General features: G+C 45.8%; 1 protein-coding gene and 1 long non-coding RNA gene across 2 annotated transcripts in view; one reads left to right on the forward strand and one right to left on the reverse strand.

Annotated features, from left to right (window-relative positions):
- Nucleotides 1-22,069, reverse strand: part of CBY2 (chibby family member 2) — a 129,370-nt gene that overhangs the window by 92,741 nt on the left and 14,560 nt on the right. The gene's annotated exons all lie outside the window — the stretch shown is intronic.
- LOC121012979 (uncharacterized) overlaps nt 1,790-22,069 on the forward strand; it is a 21,093-nt gene continuing 813 nt past the window's right edge. The window contains exons 1-3 of the long non-coding RNA XR_005782433.1: nt 1,790-1,800; nt 16,635-16,640; nt 18,510-18,522. This is a non-coding gene — a long non-coding RNA (uncharacterized LOC121012979). The remainder of the gene's footprint in view (nt 1,801-16,634; nt 16,641-18,509; nt 18,523-22,069) is intronic.

Raw genomic sequence — 22,069 nt, forward strand, 5'->3', positions numbered from 1 at the left:
AGGATTAGACTTGGGAAGAGGACAGTCAACAGAGGGCAAAGGGGCCTTTGTTTTAGTAAAAATCTGTGATTCTTGGCGATTGACTGGTTTGCTCAGAACTTATGAGTTTCTATCCCGACCACCTATCGTTGTCAGATCTCTCACTCTAATGAAACAAGAAACAAGAAATACAGTTTAAATCTATTTTCCGGAAAACACAACGGAGTATATTCACCCAGCACTGACGCATTCTTCTCTTCAGTGATGAAGGAGTAAAAAGAACCACTTCGGTTGGACTCTCTCCCTTCTGGCTTTTGATGTACTTGGATGGTGTAATTTTAACAATCAGGCTACTTACAGTCAATAACGTGACAATATCAGCTCCCACCCCACCCCACGCCATCTCTCTCCTTGAAAGGTCTTTTTACCGTGTGAAAAATCTCTACTTACTGATCGCCTCAATGTGAAACACACACTGAAATAGTTAACTATGGTTCTTTGAAGGGGAGCAGGTGGCAAGTTCACGTAAACATGTGTCTTCTGGGCTTCACGTACTGGGCCCAAGAAGAGCCTGGTGGGTTCATTGCCATAATAATCCTCCTACGGTTCCTAACATGTCAGCATCAGAGACAAGGTCACGGCAGCCTAGTGCTTTCCTATTTCATGCCTGTCTAAAGAGACAAACTTTGTAAGCAGTTGTTGACTCTGAGTTTTGATAGTTTACAATGGATGAGGAAACAGATCTGCCCAAGATCATAGGCTAATAAGCGGTGCCGCTAAAATCTGAACCTAGGTCTGTAGGACTTCAAAATCCATTCCCTTTCCTGTTTCCTGGTGGGAAACACACCAAGATCAACCATGTTTGCAGTTCAGCCATTTCCCCGTAATCAGTCACACTGAGAAATAGTGACAGGTCTCATACCTCCTCTGCTCTAGGTCAATCCAGAGTCACGTTTGATGGCGGGTCCCCACGTGGTAAAAAGCTGCATCTTGCACATACCAGAAACAGCACAGACAGAATGAAATGATTCTATTGCATGACAGGTAGGGATGGAGTCCCACAGAGCCCCCACCCCCCGCTGCGAACACAAAATCAGTGGACGGTACATAAAATGTTTACAAATCTATTCTTATTCTTTACTGTTTGTAATCACAGTTTCATTCGACCTTTTAAATCACGATGACTAAAAGCTGCCCTGAAACCTTGTCTCATCCCAGCATCACTGACAACAGCATCACTGTTACAATCCTAGGAACTGGCAGGTGGATGGGGGGAGAAAAAAAGAGGGAAGCAGAGAAAACTGGAGGGAGCAGTCGCTGAAATTAGGAAAACCACCAGCTAAATTGAGTGCTTTCTAATCTAATGCATTTAAGTCAGACTCAGGCACTGATCCCTGTTTGCTGTGCTACCAAGATCTCCGCAGATTCTGTTTAGTACCTTGGGAGCTTTCCAAAATCCTCTTGCTCATAGTTGTTCCGGCTGCACCATGTGGAAGTCATGAATGCTGTTTGCCAACTATGGGTTGTTCGCCCCTCTTTGGGCACATGTAAGGATTGTACTTCCAGGTCTCCTGTGGTTGAGTGAGGCCATGAGACCAGGTTGGGCCCCCCAATTATGTGTTTCTTCCAGGCAGGACCTTTAATTGCAGGTCTTACGCACCTTCCAGGGCATTCTTTCCTATGGCATAGCCACTGCCAACTTTGAGATGGTGGCTCCTCTCTCATCCTGGGTCTTTCAATGACTTTGATGAGTAGAGACCACTTGGTAACCTGGGATAGGCGTGTAATGTGACCTACGGGCAGGCATCATGCGTGAAAAACGTCTGTTCTAAAATGTTACATTATTTAATATATTATGGTTTTTACAAAGCACACTCTAGCCTATCGTAACTGATTCAGCAACCAAGCTTTTGAACCAGGAACAAGCAAGGAAACTGGGAGCTTTGAAATTGTAGAAAGATAAATTCCAAATTCCAGGTTGCTAAAAATTACGATTGCTAAGATTTTTGGCACTCCATTAGACCTCTATTTCTAGAGCTGTGATAGGAAGATCCAAAAGCCCCGTGGAAGCCTATTTGAGGTTAATGACCCTCTCATGATTCCAGAAGGTATGACTTGTAGCACCAGATATGTGCCACAACTCCCAGTAGAAATGCTCAACCGACATCAATATGGTCCAAAAAGTGAGTAACGAGCTAAGGCAAGGAGAGTGCTGGCCTCGCCCCTGTGCTCCCCACCTTAACATGGTGCTGGGGCTGTGAGCATGAACTTGGGCTAGACCACATGGGTTCCAGTCCCAGCTCCATCGTTTACTAGCTGCATGACCTAGAGGCAAATTGCTTAATCTCTGTTGTTCTCATCTGGGAAGAGGAGATAATATACTATCTATCTCATAGGGTTGTTGTAAGGAATTAACAAATCAGTGTGAGTAACATGGACCAATGCCTGATGCATCTTAAGTATCAGCTACTAACATTATCCATTCCTCTGTTAGTATTAGCATTAATCCATTTTTCCAGCTATCAATCAGTATCTTTTTTTATTAGCCGGGTAAATCTGAGTAAGCACATAACAGCTTCTTCCTGACCATAGAAAATATTTTTAAATGAAAGTACAGATTTGAAGTCTATGTTTTTCCAGCCCCCAAGAACAGGCTAGGATTTTTGCTGTAATCAGGCCGATGACAATGCCTTGGCGGGACCTCACTGTAAAGCACAGCGTCACCACCAGCTGCACACATGCATCTGTCTGGGTGCTCGATGATTCACAAAGCCAGCACTAGCTACTGGCTGTTGGCTCTAAATGGCTATCATCCTTGGCCCTAGACACCACCATTTTAAGATGCTCTCCGTGCCGCCCAGCATTCAAGGTCCCCAATTCTACGGGACATACTGAGACTTCCAGACCTTCTGCAATAGAGACCCCTTTTAACTCCTGATTGGACTCAGTGCCCCAGTCTAGCAAATGGCCATGGGTTTAAGCAGAACACGGAAGCTCAAGGCACACCAAAGGAGGCGTCGACATTTTTCAGGCAACACTCAGTCCCGCTTGACTTTCCAAGAATCTGGCACCAAAGCATCTAACACGCTTTGGAGAAACTCCCAGAGCTCAGTGTGCTCGCAAACACCGCACACTTCAAGAACATCAATCTTCCCTTGCTAGCCCTCCAATTGCTCTCCGAGGTGCTAGGGACCCATCGTACGGCACTCTAAATGTGCAGCACCGGCAGCCTGATCCATGCCGGAAAGTTCTGGCAGACAATCATCCCCGCATCCTCCGTCCCACTCAACTCCGCCAGCTGTAATCTCTCACCCAACTGTGAGTCTGTTCTCTGGGTTAGAATGAAAAAGGAAGAAAATGAATGAACCCTCATTACCTCTCCGGAAAATTTAGGACAGTTCTGTCTACCCATATTTTTTCAACGTTTATTTATTTTTGAGAGAGAAAGTGCGAGCTGGGGAGGGGCAGAGAGAGAGGGGTACAGAGGACCCAAAGCGGGCTCCATGCTGACAGCAGCAAGCCTGATGTGGGGCTCGAACTCACGAACCACAAGACCATGGCCTGAGCCGAAGTCAGACGCTCAACCAACTGAGCCACCCCAGGGCCCCTTACCTACATATTTTTAAGCCATATTGATGGAGGTACAATTTCTATCAAGTAACATTTATCCCTTTTGGGTATACACAGCTCTGCTGTTTTTAATCCAAAAATTCAGAAACTTCTTCTCCAAGGGCCCTCCTGGGATGCCAGGGAGTCCGCTTAGGACCACAAATACACCTCAGGTCTCTAACGTCTGCCCTTACGTTTTTGCCCTTCAAACCCCCAGACAAGTGCTAAAACCCACCTTTGAACACGCACAAGTAAAGGGCATGTAAGCTGCAGTTCTCTGTTAGGCCCTAAGGGAATGAAACGGCACCTTTGAACTCAGTAGGGCCATTTGTGTGGGTATTAATAATGCCTTTTTATTTTCTGTGTTTGTGTTGCTTTGGTATCTGCGGGCTTGCTGACCTTGAAGAGACTGTCCCTCCCCCAGCTAGCCAATTCTCAGAGGTTGGAAATGTTTGCTTGCCAGCGTGCCTTGTATATGCAGACCAGCCAATCCAAAACCCATACTGTCACCACGTCCTCTAACAGACTCTCACATACCGAATCATGTCCCCGTCCCAATCACCCCGGACAACTAAGAACTCACTGAAATCAGCCCAGAACTCACTGAAATCAGTCAAACTAGCCAATCCTAAGCCTGTTTGCCCCGTCTTGCTTTGCATTTCCTGCAGAAACCACACTAAAGACGCTCGCCTACCTTTTCCCTTCACTCCCTCTGGCTCCCGACTGTCACTGGTCCCGCACGTGACCCTACACGGCCTAGCTGGCCACCCCGCCTCTTGGGAACTGTGAGTAATAAGCTACCTTTTCCATGGCAGTCGCCTCCTGATTTGCTGGCCTCACCATACCCAAATAACAACAAAGGGTACATTTTAAAACAATGTAAGTCCACACATCATGGGTCATTTTACATGGATTTATTTTCACATGGGTTATTTTACAAGAATTCTAACCAAGAGGCAGGTCAAGGACTACTCGGTGCTCTTTGTTAGCAGCCACACAGCTGGCACACAGGTCAGTTCTGACGCTCAGTCACAGGGCCACCCGTTACCAATATAAACAGTGTAGGAAACGGTTTTGTGAAAGTTAATATAAAACTCATTCGTTCAGATATTTACTGAACATCTGCTATAAACCAGGCAATACCCGAGATTCAAGAAAAAAAATAAGTTGTGGCCCGGACCTCCAAGAGCTTCCAGTATAAAAATTAATCACCAATATCCTGTTGTGTTCTATAGAGCGTAACGGACAGTCAGTGATCCTGCTCCTGGCCTCCTAGCTGTGGTGTTCTGGGAGGTGGGGGATGGGGGGGCTCAGGGACTCCAGCAACAAGGCAGCCAGAAAGGAAGCTAAAGACATTGGCAAATGTAAAGGATGAACAAAAAATTCTTCTGCTCCGTGAATGTCTTCTTTCACTTCCTGAATCACCTCAGTCTCTGGCCTTCCCAGTTATCTTAATTTGTTAGTATTTTACCTCATGCTTCCAAGAACTGTTTCTTTCTTTCTTTCTTTCTTTTTTAATGTTTATTTCTTTTTGAGAGGCAGAGACAGAGAGCAAGCAAGACACAGAATCCGAAGCACGCTCCAGGCTCTGAGCTGTCAGCACAGAGCCCGACGCGGGGCTCGAACTCACGAACTGCAAGATCATGACCTGAGCCAAAGTTGGACATGCAACTGACTGGGTCACCCAGATGCCCCACGAGTTTCTGTTTCTAAAAATTAATATGGCACAACTTCTGAGTCATATACTGCAATATTTAGCATATCTGCCTCCAATTCTTTGGCCAAGCAAGGAATGGAGTCAAGTCAAAATAGAAAGCTGGCCCCGAAGACTTTCATACCAGAGGAGGCACCAGCCGGTGGGCTGTCCTAGTCAAGGGCAGTAAGGAGGGCTTTGTGGACATAACTGCCTTTTATCAAATAGTCCCACCTTTCCATGTTAAGGCACAAGGAAGGATTGTCCTTGCTGGTTCCCTGTGGTTGGATACAGCCACTTGACCACTTTTATCCAAGGAGTTGTAAGCAGAAGAGATATGCATTAGTCCCTTCTAGATCGAGCATGTAATTGTTGCTAGGAAACTGCAGAGCTGGGCCACCCAATATGGCGGCCAATCCCAACATGTGGTCACTGAGCACTTGAAATGTGGCTGGTCCAAACTGAGTGTGCTTTAAGTGTAAAACACTCACACTGGATTAGAAAAGATGGTATCCAAAAAAAAAAAAAAAAAAAAGTATATATAAAAATGCATTAATATATCTTATATTAATTACATGCTGAAATTATAATGTTGGGTTAAATAAAATTCATTATTAAAACTAACTTCACCTTAATCACCTTCATTTTGCCTTTTTAACGTGGCTACTTATAAGTCTGAACTTACACATGTGGCTTGTATTATATTTCTATCGGATGTTGCTGCCCTAGAGATTTTTTTCCCCCTGCTACAGCAGTTGAGAATGTGCCAGATAAGGCTACGTCTGATAGCCACGGGTAAGAATGACAATGATGTGAAGAGGGCCCTCCAGCTATCCTCACAGGCCATGGCGGAGTAATCAAGAAAAGACCTCTTACTAGTCTACGCAACTGAGATTGGGTTTGTTCGTTATCACAGCATGATTCTAACTGATACCAACCCGGAGCCAGTCTGGGTGAAGGTGGAAACAAGACATATAGTAGGAAGGGAGCATAGAGGAATAAATGCTCCTTGTATCATGACCTTGCCTATAATCATTCTTGCGCATGTGCACACGTGTGCTTATTTCTGTGGAAGAGAAGAAGCCAGGATGTGTTCTTTTTGCCTCAGTGACACTTCAGACCACAGGTCCCATAAGGAACATGGCTTGCAGAAATAGTTGATGCCGGAATTTCTAGCCTGGCTATGTAGTTCCCAGGTTTTCATCTCACTCCTGCCCATGGAACCACTTGGGATATTTTACTTCTAGGGCTGACAGTCACCATAATGCCTCATTCGGTCTGCATCCTTAATTAATCCAAGACTCATAGTGACAGTGCAGAAAAAAAAAAAAATAACCCTGGGATCAAGAGCTGAATGGAATTCTGCAAAAGGGCACAATACAAGGGTGGACGTAGCCATTTGGTTGGTCTTCGACAAACACTGAGGAAGGGGTATGGTAAGTCCCCTTGTAAAGGAAGTGTGAGTGGCATCTCTGAAGATGAATTTGCCAAGAATCAGAAATCCAGACTCCTCTACCATTCACCTATGTGCTAGCTCCCCCATTCCCTTCATCCATTACGGGTATTTTGGCTATAACAGAACATTTAATTAACAGTGGTTTAAAACAGGGATTTATCTTTCTCATAGAACAAGAACATTCACTAGAAGAATGTGCTAGAATGTACTAGTCCAAGAACTGGACTAGTAGTTAGTCCAGTGCTAGCGTAGCAATTTAACAATGTCATTAAGAACCCAGGCTCCACTCTTCTTTCGCTTCACCTTCCTAAGCAGATAAAGTGTTGGTGCCTCATGGTTACAAGATGGCTGCTTAGCTCCAAGATCATGCCCGCCTTGGAGACGGTAAGAAGAAAAGGGGAGGAGCTAGCCTTGGTCCCATCCTTGTGGTACAAAAGGTGGGGCAGATGCCCAGGCTTCACATTTAGGGGGAAGGGGGCACATTTTAGAGAGATAGGGATGGGCGAGATGTACGTTCTTCTCCTGAATCTGGGCCTTGACTCCGGGCTTCATGGGCTTGGAAGAAGGGGCACCTTTCTGAAACTTTCCTGCTCAGAGGTTCTAAGTATGTACACAGCGCTAGATATGCCAGTGACCTTGGGCCTAGTAGCCTTGGTTGAAGGGCCTCTGCTTCACACCCTTCAGAGACGCCCATAGCCACGCAAAATGGTCATTTTTATTTATTTATTTATTTAATTTTTTTTCCCAACGTTTATTTATTTTTGGGACAGAGAGAGGCAGAGCATGAACGGGGGAGGGGCAGAGAGAGAGGGAGACACAGAATCGGAAACAGGCTCCAGGCTCTGAGCCATCAGCCCAGAGCCCGACGCGGGGCCCGAACCCACGGACCGCGAGATCGTGACCTGGCTGAAGTCGGACGCTTAACCGACTGCGCCACCCAGGCGCCCCGCAAAATGGTCATTTTTATAAGAAAAGTGACCAACAGTTTAGAAAACAGTACATTAGAGATTACAACTTGTAACCCATGATGGGTCATCCCTGGACTGTCCCCAACCTCCTGCTAATCCCACCCCTTGCCTCCTCCCACACCATCACCACTACCAAGCAGCAGCCCCCAAAATGCAACAGGCTCTTACCTCATGGCAGCTGATCGGCAATCCATCTTCACCAAAATCTTGGTAAATAACAACCAAACACGCCGCTGGGAGCCCCTGATATTAGCAGGCTACTGTCGAAGCATCAGAAGCTATTCCTAGGGCTCCGGGGCCATGGGTAGTTATCGGCCTGAACTACCGGAAGACAGCAGCCCTCTGAAGGCAGCCTGCCTCCCTCCCCGCAACCCCACTACCAGTTCTGGTTCCGGTTCCGGTTCCCTCCCGAGGGTGGGTGGGATTTTCCACCCCACCGGACTCGAAGAGGCCAGCTGCGCCCGTTCAGCAACGATAACTCTCACAAGTGGCATTTCTGGCTGGGTAAATTGCCCTGCACCAAAAAGAGCTGGTGCTAATTTAGTGTTTGCGTCTCATCAGCTGAAATGTTTTTATTTTGGGAGGGAATTGGTGAGCCATAATTATTATTGATCTCTGTGACAGCAATAGGAGAAAGCTTTCCTGTGCCCTCAAAAGAGCAAGACCAGAAATAGATTCAGTGTCTTTCTTGGCCAATCAGAGCCTCTTCTTGCTCTAAATTGATTTTTATAGCTGGCTTCCAGTTTAAAGAAAACAAATTAAAGTTCTACATAGTGAATTTTTGTATGTCCTGATCCCTCCCCCCCTCCCCGTTCAGTATTTATGGAGCATTCGCTGGGACTCTAGCCATATAGTCTTAGAGTATGTCTTACCTGACTTTCAACAGATGGATGTTAATGTGATATTTATTTACAGAGTAAAATTAAATTGGAGCTGCATCTTAATGCACAATTTACATAATCAGCTTTGTTCTGAACTGATGAGCTGTTTTCAATAGCACTTGGGACCTTTCAGTCACAGCTGCCTCAAAGCTGCAGCCCCTGAGAATAGAGATTAAACAATCTCCTAAAGCTAGAAGTCTTGATGAGGATCTATTATCCCATCCTGGAGACCTCATAATTTCTCTAGACACCATCATGGGATCAAAGGTCCATGTTAGCTTCTTGCCATTGTTTGGGATCAAAAGAAAGATGTTCAATTTGCATTTGGAAACCATTACAGTCATGGGTAATCTCCACACTAACCCTCGCTTCTAAAAAGTTTACAGCATTTCTATTTTTGTAACGCCTGGCACTCTCAACAACGTACATAATTACCAACTTGCCACACAATGTGCTTGGGGAGCCTGAAGGAAATCTTTCTAATAATGAATTTCATTGTAATACCTGTGCACATAAAGCTGGTCTCCATGGAGAGCAGATCAGAGGCAAGACAGGTTCAGAGCCTGGAGGGGTGCAGGGAGTAAGTGTTCGGGCAGAGAGCCAGGTTGGCAAAACTGGATCCTTAATAAAGAACTGTTACCTCCTTATGCCCGCCCCAGCCCGGAGGGCTGTGCATTGACCATATAAGTCCTTCTTTCCAACCAATCTGATCTTGACCAACTCTCTGTGAAAAGCATTGATTCTGAGAGAAGTCATAACAATGAACACGTCCTGAAACCTCAAACTCTCCAAGTTTGCTGTGTTTTAATTCTCTCGACAGCCTGAAGAGAGAGCGACTATTATTCCCCTCCCCTTCTACAGATGAGAAAACCGGGTCGTACAGAAGTTATTAGCCCCCAGATCCCCCCGGTGAATTAAATGCAATAACCAGAATGTGAACTTGGTCTCTCTGACTCCAGAACACAACTTACCCACTATGTTCTACGTAGTCTCGTGGATCAAACTGCATGGACAATTCTCTTAGTAGACCTGAGGTTCCCACTAATCAGTAAGAAGAGGCTTAAATGAGACTTCCATTCCTCAGGGGCTGTGTTTGCTAACCTGGGTTCTTACGTTGGGAAAACACATAAAATCCTGAAAGGGAAGGTTGGTTTAAATTATTTATTTGTTCTTTCATTCCTCTATCCGCTATAAAACAGGCTTGTAAGCTGTAGTTGAAAGAGAGAGGTCAAAGCCATACCCCCTGGGGAGCAAGCAGTGTAAGCTTGTGTTGGATTTTGTGATGTCAACTGTTTGTCTAACGAAAGTCCAATTCTGAAAGAAAGGTTTGTATACATGAAACCCATTCCTAAAATTCACTGAGACCATTAGAGATAACCGAATGTGGTTAGGAGTCTCTAGACTCTTCCATTCATTGGGCATAGGACCCTCAACTTACGGACCTGTGTTTCATGACCGGATAAATGGCTATTGACATCTTGTTCATGCTTTAAAGCCCAATTCAATTCGCCTGCAGGCTTCTACTCACTGTGGGATGATTCAGGACCCAACAGAGGAGAGCAGGAAGGTGGTCAGTTTCCCTGGCCAGATGGTCAGTCCAGGCAGGTGAGGCTAGCATAAATATGATGAAAAACTAGGAATGGTCAAACTCTGCCTTTGCCTTCCTGTGGGGGTGGTCTTTCGTGGGTTCAGTCTGCTTGGGCACAAGGTCGTCAACTGAACACAACCCAGTCCTTTGCCCAATAATGCCCCGTGTACCAGACCATCTTTGGCTCTTAGTGCTTTCCTAATATTGGCCTCATCTGTCCCCTTCCCCCAGGATCCTGCTCTCTGTCCTGTACTAATGGACACTAAATGTGCAAGTGACCTTTCTCAGAGACACTTTATTTTACTTTTCAGTAGGGGCCTGCTAGAGGTCTAGGGCTCAAATTTCAGTTGTGTTTCTAAATGGTGACAATTTCAGGCCCTAGACAGCAAGTTGGAAGAGTCAGGACTCCTGCAGTGTGGTCAGTGACAGCTCCCCAAAAGTTATGTCCATGCGTAACCCCCAGAAATTGTGGAGGTGACCTTATTTGGATAAAAGGGTCTTTGTGGATATAATTAAGTTAGGATCTCAGAATGAGATCATCCTGGATTACCCAAATGGCCCCTAAATCCAATGTTAAGTGTCCTTACAAGAAACAGAAGACACAAATGCAGAGGAGAAGCTGTGTAAAGATGGAGGCAGAGAATGGAGCGGTGTAGCCAGAAGCCAAGAAAGGCCTAGAGCCACCAGAAGCTGAAAGAAGCCAGGGAGGATTCTAGTCATGGATCTAGTCATGGAAAGAAGCCAGGGAGGATTCTAGTCTAGTCATGACCATGGAAAGCTGACTGTCTGTCAGGTGGCAGCCAGGCACTCTCTGTGGCTTGCTTCCCCACCAGCTCCACGTGTCTACCTTGGGGAGAACAGGGAGAACAAATGCCTACACTCATGAGACCCCAAATTGGCATGGCGGCTCATGAGGAAAACTCAGAGCAATAGCACCTCTAGCACCTGGACGTGCTTAAGAGAGAACATCATAGTTTCCTAAAATATTACAGGAGGGTTTAACATAACAAAGGCATGCGATGGAATAAAGAAATCATGGAATTAAAATGAGAAAAGGAATGATAGACAAATACGTGACTGCGAGAACTAAAATTAGTCCGCAGAATGATTTCTATAGGTAGATGGTGGAGGTCTTGTCACTCAAAACGGTTAAAGCTAAATCAGGTCTGCGGGATACAAACAGAGGAGTAAAATGCATCACCGGGACCATTTTCAAATAATTCAGAAAGAACAAGAAAACTGCTCTGTGAGGAAAAACAGTTCTCTCATCTGAAAATCCGCACTTGGGGGAGAAGCCAAGATGGCGGAACAGCATGGACGTTTTTTGTGCGTCTCGCGTCCGTGAAATACAGCCAGACCAACACTAAACCATCCTACACACCTAGAAAACTGACTGGAGGATTAACACAACAATCTGCACAACGTGAACCACAGAATTCAGCAGGTACGTGGCGCAGAGAGAAGCGAACTTGGGGAGCGAGAAGGCGCAGGAAGGGAGGTGCTTTTGTGAAAATCTGCACGTGAACTTTGCGCAAATCAAATTTACCTGGCAATTGCTGGTCCACTTCTTTGTACAAACCCAGATTTTTTAATGTATTCAACTTTCCTAGGACTACCTCGTCAAGGTTAGGAAAACATCCTCTACCTGCGGGACAACCAAGTTACCGTAACGATGATTTCTGTGGACTCCAAGATCTGACTTCTAGAGACCAAAGGCAGGTGCAAACTGTGAGTGGGCCCCATGTTTAGCCCACAGCTCCATCTCCCTCTGTCTCCCTCACTCACACAACAGGGCGGTTTGTTCCGAGGGCAACAATGTCGTTGTTTGGATGACCCATAATGTGGGTTCATAACCAATCTTCTATGGCCACAGTGTGCCATCTGGAGGAGGCAGGATGAGACACCTTCCACCCTCCTAGAACTTGGGCCCAGTCGCCCTTGCAGATAAGGCCTAGCAGGGAATATGCTTCATCTCCCTCACAAATTAGATTTTACCCAGGCTTCACACAAGCTGCTCTAGGGAATGAGCGATACCCATCAGCAAATAAGGGTCGTCTTCTAGCGTGCTTGTTCAGTCACATGGTAGTGTGCTAAGAGACACATACAAAAACCACAATGACATGTGGGGAATTTCTACTGTAAATTCTCTACCTCTATAGTATGTGGAAAGTTATCAGGATCACACCATTTAATTTTGTCTTTATCTCCAAGGTAAATAAGTTAGTTCCATTTGAAATGTAAAACCTTCCTGTCTTCCCCCAGGAGCCCCCACCCCCACCCACCGCCGTGGCCTTCCAGCCCTTCCACGATCTAGACCCTGCCTGTCTTGAACCCATGGCCTCTCACCTTCTGCCTCACCCACTCTGGCCTCCAACATCAGTCTGCTCCTACCTCAGGGCCTTTGAACATGCTACTCCCTGCCTGGAAAAGTCTTTCCCCCAACCCCTGACATGGCAGTTCTTTCCCTTCATTCATCTCAGCTATCTCAAAGAGGCCCTCAAAAGTTATTGTTCCCTTCCATCCTCACAAGAAAAAGTCTTTAAAAACTGGAAATCAGCGACTCTTCTTAGATCAGTTAAGAATTGGGGTCACCCCCAAAACTGGAGAGACAGAAAGGAAGATACAGAGAACAACAACTTACTGGGGCAGAAACTTCCATGAGAACCAGTCCAGTGCTAGGGTAGGAAAATTGGGACTGTAATTGAGGAATTACTATATGCTCATGTGGACAACTCTGAGACGGATCTGGTCATGGAGGACTCTCACATTTTGGGGGATTTTATCTGGAGGAGTTCTGCCAGATTCTCACATTAACAATCAGAGAAAATTCTCCTCATGCTTTCTTTTTTTTTTTTTTTTTAATTTTTTTTTTTCAACGTTTATTTATTTTTGGGACAGAGAGAGACAGAGCATGAACGGGGGAGGGGCAGAGAGAGAGGGAGACACAGAATCGGAAACAGGCTCCAGGCTCTGAGCCATCAGCCCAGAGCCTGACGCGGGGCTCGAACTCACAGACCGCGAGATCGTGACCTGGCTGAAGTCGGACGCTTAACCGACTGCGCCACCCAGGCGCCCCAACTCCTCATGCTTTCTACAGTGGGAGGGGAAACAGTAGCCATTTTGAAAGACATCAGAGCACCCTATTCTTCTTTTTAACAAGGCCTCAAGAAAAATCATCTCACCAGAGCCTAACCTGCTGGAGGTTTCATCAGAGCCCACCCCACCTTGGGGAAGGGAAACAGCCAAATCCAGCCCCCTGTAGCCATCCGATCCTACCTAAGTGAATGAAATCTAAGGAGCCCTTGTGATGGTCAAAGCCACAGGCTTACCAGAAGACTGAGACTACAGAATGTTCTCCCTCCCCCACCCCTTCCCATCGCATTGTTGAGGGTCCTTTATAACAACAGGGGAATTGGGGTGCCTGGGTGGCTCAGGTGGTTAAGCACCCAACCTTTGATCTCAGTTCAGGTCATGATCTCACAGTTCATGGGATTGAGCCCTGCATCAGGCTCTGTGCTGATGGCTCAGATTCTGTCTCTCCCTCTTTCTCTGCCCCTCCCCCATGCTCTAAACAAATAAATACACACATACATAAATTTTAAATAATAGGGGAATAGAGCTAGGGAACTGAACATTTCAGAAATCTCACAGAGGCCTCTCCTGACAATCCTGCCTGAAACTACCACACACATATTCTAGTCCAACAGCTGATTTCCTATTTCTTCATAGCATTTAGATCATCTTGCTGATAGGATTACTTGTTTACTGTTTGTCTCCCCTACTAGAATGTAAACTCCATGTCTGCCCTGAACCTCAGCGACCACCCCCAGTGTCTGTAACAGAATCTGGAACACAGTTTTAGGTGTTTAGAAAACATTTGGTAAATTATGGAATAGCCCTTTGGCTTATGCCTCATTAGCACACCTTTCTCACCCATGACACATGTTTCAATGAGTTCCTCTTCTGTTTTGGATCTTTTTAAGATTTTTTTTTTCATTTCTCTTGAAATTATATATACACATATAAAAATTATGTGCATATGCTACCTATGGGGGCATCGACAATGTGCTATTTTATATAAAGGCACTGTAGCTAGCTATACTCTAGCCCTTTATGATGAATGATAACTTCATACAGCTATGCATACACATATCATCAAAACTGTCCCATATTGAAAGATGTCAGTCACGGTTACTGGGCAGTCTTTATCAGGTATCGTCATGGAGAAGGCAGAACTTTGGTAACATGGGGTAAGATTTAGGGTTCGAATGAGATTTGGGGTCATGTTTTCCCTCCTATCATTTTTTCATAGTGCCACCTCCACTTGCTCAGTTTAAGACAGACTTGGGTGTTCTGTTTTGTTTTTCAGTGTATTGTAGCGTTTCAGTTCTTGGATCCTGAAATTTGTTAATGGGGAAGAAAATCTCGCTACTTTGAACGTTAGCAAACCCCTAGAGCCCCGGAAATCAGACAAATGAGGTAGGCTGTGATGATCACGTCTTCCCTTGCTAACACCGTCAGGCTCTGTTGTACGTAGCAGATGGGATACAGACAAGCTCTCTGACTCACCTTCCCACAGAACGCAACACGCGTCAAGTCAAAGCTAACTCTTTCCTACCGAGAGGGCCCGTTATCAAAATCACTGCTGCGACTTCTCTGTCTTCCTTCTTACTCAAATATTCGGAAGCATCACTCCTCCCTCCCTGACCATCGTTCCACCAAGGATGATCAGTGAAGCAGACAGACCATTGCGACCTAACCATGCTGTCCTAATGGTTGCCAAAGGAGGGCATCGCTGTCTTGGCAACCTCTAAACACAGAGTCTTGAGTGAACATCTCTGCCCCTGTTGGGCTCCCACAAATCTGAGCTCTAAAGGGAGCACGTCCCCCCCCCCAAACTTAAGGGTGCGTGTGTGCGTTTGCAAGATCAAGATGGGAGATTTTTACCAACTTCCGCTCACTACAAACGATAGCATCCCTCTCCAATTTTGATTTGGTACCAGTCTCTTTACGTCTATCTCATCTTGGAAATGATTATTTTCTACCAGGCAATAGCCTACAAACTCTAACAACTAAAATAACACTCAATCCTCGGGGCTGCGAAGGTGGTGATACAAACCACAGGCCACGTCAATGTCGGAAGGTTTCGTTTCTAATGCAGCGATTCTCACTTTTCTGTCTCCCTGCTTGGAATGCCATGTTTCTTCTCATCTGCTGCTGTTAAAAACAGTATGACTGCTGGGAGAGAAGTGTTCCACTATATGTTTTCAATGATGTTGGCTTCAGTCTCCTGATATTTTTGGACCTCATGATCCAGTGCCGGTGGACAGTTTAAATCAGACCCCATTAGCAAAGGGCATGAAAACATTGGGTTTAGAGCTAAACTGCCAGCCGAGGGGTATCACGGCTGTCCTCCACACGATCCCTTGTGTTTTTTATCTACTGAGCACCTACTGTGTGCCAGGCCCTGTACTGGGCAGTAGGAATTTCTCGATGATTAACCTTGTTCTCAAGGAACCGTAAGATTGGAAGGAGGGACAGACACAAAATCAAACTATGTCTTGGTAATATGGTGAGTTGATCTGGTAGGAGAATAGCCCATGGGTTAGGAACAGGGAAGACACAAAAGAGGGACCCTTGGCCTAGGCTTAAAGGTTAGGGACACTTCCTGAAGCAAATGATTCTTGAATTGAGACTTGGAGGATGAATAAGAATTACAAGATACAAAAGGGGTCAAAACACGTTCCAGATGCAGAGACCTGCGTGAGCAAAGAATGACCTCTAGAAGGCTGAAGACAGCTCCATACTGCTCCCGCACAGGGCCGGGAGTCACAGGAGGGGGAGCCAGTGAGAGGAGAGAGGTCTGAGCAGCTTGGATTTCATTCCCTAAGCCTCTTCCCATGGTGGCACACATAGTAAATCATACCTGAGTGGAATATGGGAGGAAATAAATGAGGCTGTTCCCAACTGGGCCACCCTTTGAGCTAAAGGGATCACTATTTCTGCACACCCATAATCCAGTCCAGCATTTGTGGTGTGGAAGGTCCACAGAAAGAAATAAGGAGCCATTCAAAGCTTTAAAGGAGAGTGATAACAGAGTCCAAGTAGCGTTTTAAATGGCGCACTCTGGGGGCACCTGGGTGGCTCCGCCGGTTAAGCGTCCGACTTCTGCTCAGGTCATGATCTCGCGGTTTGTGAGTTCGAGCCCCGCGTCGGGCTCTGTGCTGACAGCTCAGGGCCTGGAGCCTGCTTCGGATTCTGTGTCTCTCCATCTCTCGGCCCCTCCCCTGCTCATGCTCTGTGTGTCTCTCAATAATAAAAATAAACGTTAAAAAAATTTTTTTTAATGGCTCACTATGACTGCAGGGTGGAAAACGGACTTTTCTAGGATTAGACCACAATAGATTAGGCAAGAGCTGATAAGGGAAGTGGGTCGATGGTTGTACAGATAAAAAGAAAGAGACAAGTTCAGGAAATTTGAGGAGGTAAAACTGGCCAAATTTGGTGATTTATTACATGTAGGAAGAGAGAGAGAGCTTGGACTCAGCATGGCTCTCTGGTTTCTAGCCTAGGTGTTGAATGAATGTATAAATACACAAATCTATTTTGTCCAAAAGATTAAGATCTTTCCCCATTAATCTCACCACACATATAGAGCTAGCGTGTTTGTGTTTTTAAGATTTTTCTACTGCAGACACACCCTCACTAAGGGTTTTTGGCATATCCTCTCTTCTTTTCCCAAGCTCTGACTAGCCCAGCCAACAGCCTTAAAGAGATACAATTTAAAGATGTTAAGAATAAGTCTGGTTTTCTGTGACAGCCTGACATTAAGTTCTCCATAGCTTGGGGCCAGTTGCCATCTGCAGGATCTAAGCACACTGTGGGGGTCCTTCCTCAGCTTGAGCAAGTCTCTTGCTTCTATTCTTACCCAGATCTCAGGTGTCAAGGTAACAACGTGGGTCTCTATTCTTTCCAATGACCTTGAGGTTAATGAAGCTAACCCGTGAGCAATCTTGGGGCATCCCGCATCACAGCTCTCGGGAGCACCTTTCTGAATAGTTCTAAATCAATGTGGCTTTAGACCCACCAAATGGTGGCATTAACATTTCCTGGAAGATGCAAAAAAGGTTCAGGAAACCACATTCGTCCACCTTCTCTGTGTGCATCAGGTGCGTTTCGGGTCCTCGGCAGGCCGGGCTTCGAATAACACTAGCCAACTCTGGATGCCCCAAGAACTGCACAGAATTCTCCTCCTGTGAAACAAACTTAGGTTTCTTACATAACATATGGATCTAGTTTGAATCACACAGACAATGGGGGAAGTTTTATTATGAGCTGGGTATTAGGTGATATTTAAGAATCGGGTTAGTTTGGCTATAGATACGACAATCATAGGGTGGTTAGGTCTCCTTAAAATGAATCAAAATGTCTATCAGTGATACATCCTGAAGTATTGATGTGACGTTGGGGATTTGCTTTTAAAGATTAGCAAAAGAAAGAAAGTGGGAGAGAATGACTGAAGACTGGCCACGATTGATCTAGGGAAGCTGCATAATGAAGGTGTGGGGCTCGTTCTATGGGTACGTGAGTGACAAATCTCCATCATAAAGCTCCGTTCTACTGCGCCATACCTTGACCACCTGTTAGATCGGAGTTCTCGGCAATCATTTTAAACCAATCTTCATTTGTTTTAGCAATAAAGTGGGGCTGGGAAAAAGGCAGGTTTTGTCCAAATCATTGACCCTGTTGCGGTCATATAATAATCATAGCTGCCATTAGTTAGTGGTTATTACATTCCAGATGCGGAGTTAATCATTTTTCATGCATTAATGTATTCAATCCTCACCAAAAAATCTGCATCTAAGAGCATAACGAGAAGCTCAGGTGCTGACTTTAGTCTTCTAGTACCACAAATAATAATAATAATTATAATAATAATATAATAATATATATAATATATATTATATATAATAATTATTATTATTCTAGCTACACAAACTACAAAACTCTCACAAATCGCTGAAGCAGTTTTCTGTGAATTGTTCTAATTTCTACCCATTTTCTTAAAGATACGCATAAAAGTGATTATTCTGATAAAAGTGGATACAAATTCTTGAGTGTTGACCACAGACTAGTCTCAGTGCTAAGCACTTTCTGTATATTTTCTCACCTAATCCCCACAACAACCTATAAAGTAGTAGGATAGATCCAGTGGATCGATGGTCCTACTCAGTGGCTTCCCTATGTCCATGAAGAGGTGAAGTGCCCTTCACACCCCCTGAATCTGGACTGGCCTCACAATTTGCTTCCGCCCACGGGGTGTGGTCAGTAGAAGTAAGGACAGACCAGTGCCGGCCGAGATTCCCAAAGACCTTGCGTACTGTTCTTTCTCCCTCTCGGACCCTTGCCTCTGCCATGAGACGAAGCTTGGGACAACTCGCTGGAGGACGAGACGCCATGTCAAGGAGAGCTAGCCGTCGGCCACCCGCCGGAAGCAGAGTCACCTGACAACCTGCCAGCTGACCACAGGTGGGGCGGGCCCAGCCATGACCAGAACTGTCCCGCTGAATCCAGCCCAACTAAACAAGTGGTTCAGAGGCCACTAAGTTTTGGAAGGGGTTTATGATGCAACAACAGCTAACTGAGTTAAGCAGGTGCCATTTGCTTTCACCAGAAGAGGAAACCATGGCACGGAGAGGTTAAGTGGCTTGCCCAAAGTCTCAGAGTAAGCGGTGGAGCTTAGCTATGTACCCAGAAGGCTGGCTCTCAATTCTACACCGCGGGTGCAGAGCGGTTCAGAGTAGGTGATCTTCACCAAAGACAAGGCAAGGTGGGAAGTTACCGGGCTCTTCACCCAACAGCCTGATCGTGACCACGGAAGATCCGTTACCAACCGCGTGGCAGCCCAGGTGTCCCCACCCTTCCTCACTGGTCCGAGTGCATCTTCCCTGGAGCTCTGCCGGCCCTTCCCAGGAGGAGGAATCTCTCCTCTCTGGATGTAATCTCCAAGAGACAAGGAGGCCATTTGGTTAAATTATGTTGAATTCTGAATGAGCCCACTGGGGACCCTGAGAAACAGTGATGTGTAATTGAATTGAAAAGGCCAGAAGAATATAAAGTTGCATCCACACTCAAGTCAGAGACCCAGGGTAAAGTTTTATTTGATCCTCAGGACCACGGAAAGCTAGAGATGAATTTTAAATAAGGAAACAGTGGGATAGCATACACACATTTAAGAAAATCAGTCTGGCTGCAACACGGAACAAGGGCTGCAAGTAACCTTGAAGGTCTGGAAATCAATGCAGAGTCACCCAGAAGATGATGGTGGCCAGGACTAAGGTCACACTCACGGGAACAGAAAAAGGTAGAAAGATCCGAGGGCTGTTTAGGAGACAGGAACAGTAGGACCCGGTGATGGATTGAATGAGTGAAGGAAATGAGGGAAAAGGTCAGGACAACCCAATCATAGGGCCACAAAAAGTAACTGACAACCAAGCAATGCTACTCTGTTCCACACAGTGTTCCCAAATGACGACGGACCAGTTTCTGAAAAAGATTTGGAGTTAGTCTTGCCAAGGCATGAGGATTTCTGATAGCTCTGAGTCACCCGATCCGCACAGAACAAAAGCAGGCTTCTAGAGAGAAAATGTCAAAAAATTAAACAGCCACTTGTCTTGACAGCATTAAAAATAATCTGTCACCTGTTCCTAACTTTGTTCTTGGTTACAAAGGCCATTGTGTGAGTGAACAAAGAAGGCACAGAATTTGGAAAGAACTATTTACCCAGAGAAACTGATAAGAGCTCAGGCTGCAGAAGACTCGCATGTGAATGAGGAAGGGGGCGGGCTGCTCCAAACACAAACATTCTGTGCCCTACCAACAACTCGGGTGCTCGAAATCCCATTCACCGGAAAGAACGTGGTTTCCAGCAGCTCCTGTTGGTATATCCAGAATATTCCGAAAATGACTTGGCCTTTCAGTAAGAGCCATTTTCCATCTGATGAATCAAAAGTTCAACTCCAAGGACAATGAGCTGATGGTTATTGAGGGCGTAGGGTCTCCACCTTCCTCCATCAGACACCTTGGCCTCGTGCCAGCCACTTCCCAGGCTGCCCAGCGTCACACAGGACCACGGCAAGCATTCGCCACATGAAGACCGAGGTCGCCCCGTTTCGCGAAAAGCCCTTACCAAAGGGAAGAGTTCAAGAACAGAATCTGAGCCTACCAAAGCCAACAAGATTTTCTTCCGAGTTGTTTTGATTCTGGTCCCTCTTGTTGGCACTCTCTGGTAAGCGCACAACCACTGTCCTCGCCTAGGTGATTTTCCGACTGGAATCCCTTCCCTGAATTAATTCTGGGCAACTACAGTTTCCATGAACTAGCTAGTTGTTTTAGGCTGTGGATGTTCTTCTCTATTCGACCTGATGTCTCTCTATTGGGCACTACACAGGGCTATGGGCGGGATTCAGCCAATTCAGCAGGTGGGTTCAGTTGACCCCAGCAACCAAGAGTGCCAGTTAGCTAGGCCAAGGGCCAAATGGGAGAGGGAGGATGCTCGGCTCTCCAAAGGCAAACCTCAGAGGCTTGCAGCCAAAATCCTCCCTGCAAAGAGAAAACAGCCTCATACATTCGTGAGGGACTTGAGGCCAACAGAGAGCTGAAAAAGCAGCAGAGATGTTTCAAGGAAGTGCTCCTTGAAGAATGAAATTCACACTGTTCTGTAAGAAATTAGCTCGCACGGAATGTGAGCTTATCTGTGACGGATCGCACTATGCAATGAAACACTGTTTTGAAGTAAATCTTCCCCACTCCATAAAAATGACATTTTATGGTTTGTCTTGCTAATTTTTCACCCATTTAGATTCTGCTTGACAGAGAAAGTGGACACTGCTAAATAGTATTAAGTCCTCTGAGCGCCCTCAGCTTGCAAGGAAGCCCCCAGCTGCTGTTGTGTAGATGAATCCAAGCTAATATTTGTAACACAAACGTGGGGGAGAGTCTGCCTTTTGTCTTCCAGTTGTCCAGAATCGCAGAAATCAATTTGGTTTCATCAAATAAATGAAGGGGAAAAAACAAAAACAAAAACAAAAACCCTACACCCTGGGGTTATGACATTGCCCTAAACAAAGTATGGCATATCACGATGCCTTGCGTGATGCGTTTACCAAATGGAGAAAAAAAACTGCAAAGGGCCAGAGGCCCATTAGCAACAACTTCCTGTTAGATTTTGGCGGCAACCTGGGAATGAATCACTGAGCCCCCGCGTGCCCATCAGGCCCCTCTGCCCCTGGGTACAGAATAGATAGATGTGTCGTCACTGAATGGTAAGAGAAAATACTCCTATCATTGTTCTCCCTCATCTGGAATCTCTGATGCTATTTTGGTTAAGATTCGACAACTTCCCAAATCTGAACTATAAGCACGGAAGCCATATTTAAACGTAATTTTTGGAGCCCAGGTTCACTCGACAATGTGATTTAACAGGAGTTTGAGATCTGCAGTCATTAGGTCTGTACGGAAGTCCCAGTTTGGCCCTTCGTAGCCAGCTAGCCTCTGGAAAATCCTTGGCACTCCAGTTTCTATAGCTGTAGAAGAAACCATAATGGCTGCCTCATAGGGACTGAGAATCACAGGGATGAAAAGTGATTGGCAACTGCCTTTCCCTCACCTTCTGGACCTTACTCAAGGCTCAGAAATCTAGCTAGCATGAACGATGGACTAGGTGTGGCCCTAGTCCTCCATTGCCAGAACTTGAGAAATTGAAGGTGACGAGAGATAAAGACAGACGGGAGAAAGAGGACAGGAGTAGGAGAAAAAAAGAAGGAAAAGGGGGGGGGGGGAGTAAAACTCAAAAAAAAGAAAACCCGGAACTTGGGCGGGGGGGGGGGGGGGGGG

The sequence above is a fragment of the Herpailurus yagouaroundi genome, unplaced genomic scaffold (assembly GCF_014898765.1).
Source record: "Herpailurus yagouaroundi ecotype Mexico unplaced genomic scaffold, PumYag 197, whole genome shotgun sequence".
In the NCBI taxonomy this organism is placed as follows: Eukaryota; Metazoa; Chordata; class Mammalia; order Carnivora; family Felidae; genus Herpailurus; species Herpailurus yagouaroundi.